Genomic DNA, 3,188 nt, shown 5'->3' on the forward strand with positions numbered 1-3,188 from the left:
CAGGAGAGTGCGGCACTGGGAGCGCAGTAGCTCTCCCGCCGCAGGTTCGGATCCTATATAGGGATGACCGGTGCGCTCACAGGGCTCACTGGCTGAGTGCGGTGTGGCCGGTCTCAAAAAGGACAAAAAAAAAAAAAATGCCTAATCAACGATAATTAATAAGCATCATCCTAGTGCACTTTCAGGCCAGGAAAGTTTAAATTATTTGAGTTGCTTAAATTGACATTTCAGTCAAGTTTGAAAACTCATTGTATCAGTACATATTAAAAACTTCTGGAGAAAGCCAAGTTGTAAATCTGAGACTAAGCAACGCTGCTCGTTTATTCCCATCAGCAGACCAAAAATCTATCACATGACACAGTTTGCTAAGAACTCTGATAGGAAAAGTGTAAAGGGGCCTAGCCTCTTTGGCACTTAGGGAAGGTTTTCTAGGATAAGTGACACTTAGCTGAAGTCTAGAGTGAATACTACTGAGGAGTACAAAATCAGAGAAATTTCTCCCAGGAGAGAGAACAGCATGTACCATAGCCCAGTGATTGCCAGTACTGGATACGTGGTCTGGTCTTAAGAGTGTTTTTAAGAAGGTTCTCTTTTGTGTCCTTCCCTCACATTGAATTCTTCAGCCTAATACAGTCTTCCAGCCCTATCATTCCCCTAAAACACCTGTGTCAGGATCACCCAAAACTCAAGTGTTGCCAAATTCAGTAGACATTACTCTGTCCTCAAGACTAAAAAAGCAATCAACACAATTTCCACTCTCTCCTCCTTAAACCCTCTCCTCACAACTCCTGTGACCTGGATCTGGTTTTCTCCTACTTCATTACCCAGCCCTTCTTGGACTCCTGTCTCCTCACAGAGCCTCCATCATCCTCTTGGAGTCTTGGTCCTGGGCATGTTCTTTTCTCTCCCCACACTCTCTAGATGGCTGATCATACCCACTCTCATAGTGTTGAATTAGCTGCTGACTTCCACATTTATATAGTGAATCCTGACCTTTCCTGAAGCTCCAGATTTCTCTTCAAAACAGCCTCTTTGACGTCTCCACTTAGGTGTCTCATGGACATATGAAACCCGAAATATATAAAATAAAGCTCTCGATTTTCTCATGAAACATGGTTTCCATACCACCCTCAGTATGTCCCTGTTCAGCTGAGGGGACTGCCAGCCACCTGGTTATTCAAAATAGAAACCTAAGTTGTTGTCCTTGACTCCTTCCCCTTTCCTCACTTCTCACATACAGTGCATAGGACCTTCTGCCTCCCAGTTCTTCTCCAATGTGTCTCTCAGATCCGTGCACTTTCCTCCTACGTCGCTGCCTAGATGGCTAAAGCTGTCATAGTCTGGATATTGTAACTGTCTGCTAAGTGATCTCTCCATTTTCACATTTGTAAAATTGTAATATTTTTAAATGTGTATTGGATCATGTCACTACTCTCAGTAAAACTCCTCAATAAAACCTCATTGTACTTGGAGTAAAAACCAAAATCATTAACATGACCTATGAAGTCTGCATGATTTATTTTTCAATTTTATTCTGTAAAACAATTGTTTGCCTACTTACCTACCCAGATACCTTGTCTAACAAACAAACACTCTGTCTTATAGAACATTTTAAGTTTGTCATTACTAAGAAAAGTATGAGCCATGAAAGTACCTTAGAGAAAAGAATCAGATAGTTTGTTTCCAGGACTATTGCTTGAGAAATTATTTTTTGAATGTCTGTTTTAAGTTTTCAATCTGATATAAACAAATATCTGAATAAATTCAGATAAACTCCAACACGTCCACAACAAATTATAGGCTACCAGCTCACAACAGCAATTGGGAACAAATAAACCAAAGTGGTGTCAATCCAAAGAACCCACCACTGTGTGTCACAATAAGCTCCCAAGTGACCACTTAGGGGCAACAAAGGGATAGCCAGCTGTCCTTATCTCTAATATTCACCCCCAAATGCAGCATCTCTTGAAAAGCACTTCCATAAAATTATCTCAATATTAACCTTTAACTGTATTACTTAATACGGTTAACACAGAATTATTATAGAATAATACAGAATTTCTACTGTATCTTTTTCCAAATATTGTGTTTCCTAAGAAATTGTGCCAAAAGTAGAGGAAAGCAGCAAGAACACATGTGAATAAAATAAAAAGGGGAAAACAAAATTAGAATATTACATGTTTTTCTCCCTCTTCAGAGATTGCTAATGAATATGTGGTGTGTGAATGGAGCTAATAAAAAGTGGATACAAGGAAATCTGTCCTTTCTATCCCATGAGCAAAGATTAATAAGCTGACCTTGTGCAGCTATTAAATACCACTTACAGCCAGGGTCTACAGATAACTATGCTTTTTATATTGTGGTGTTCAGATGTTGAGAAATATGAAAAATTGTCTAACTGCCTATCCCACAGCACTTCCACCCCATCAGGTGCCCTCACATATAAACAGACGACCCACCTCCAGCTCTGTAAAACACTTTTAAAATCCAGCACCAGGTTAGAAAATAAAGCCCCTTCTTCCCATTCTTTCAAATGGAGGCCCTTCCTTTTGAGATAATCCATGAAATTTTAGAATTATACTTGCATAAGAACAATTTGCATCCAAATCCTATAAACAATCTCACACTAATCTGAGTTTATAACATTTAAAATTCTCGTTCTTATTGGCCACACTCAGAATGCTGTCTCATTTGGCATGACAAGCAGTGCTGCGTGACCTGGGGTCTCCAAATCACCTAAGCCCCACAGTGGTCTGTAGCAAAAAGGCCCTTTTAGCTTCACTTTCCAAGTTGGACTCTTAGTTCCCTAATGTTAATGTCATTAGAAACCAAGATTCTTCAGTGAAAGATTAGGTACAGTTATCAAGTCAAAAAACTGAAGTAGACACAGTAATTCTACATTTGAATTGAAGATATTAATATGAACCCACAATATATTTTCTCTTAAAAATATGTATTCTCCAGTTCTGTCCACTAAGAACACCTAGAGCAAATGGCCAAATGTACCTAAACCTGCCCAGGCAATGGTTTCTAAATAACATTTGCCTTTGGAATGAACCAGGGATCCTTGGAGAAAGGGATGATTCCAGATCTGGGGCAGGAAATGTCCAAGATGGGTCTAGAACCTCTTGTAAGTCCAGAGAGCAAGGAAACTATCAAAGATCACTAGGGTTATGTCAGAAGACGTA

Source organism: Galeopterus variegatus, unplaced genomic scaffold (genome assembly GCF_000696425.1).
Source record: "Galeopterus variegatus unplaced genomic scaffold, G_variegatus-3.0.2 Scaffold802, whole genome shotgun sequence".
NCBI lineage: Eukaryota > Metazoa > Chordata > Mammalia > Dermoptera > Cynocephalidae > Galeopterus > Galeopterus variegatus.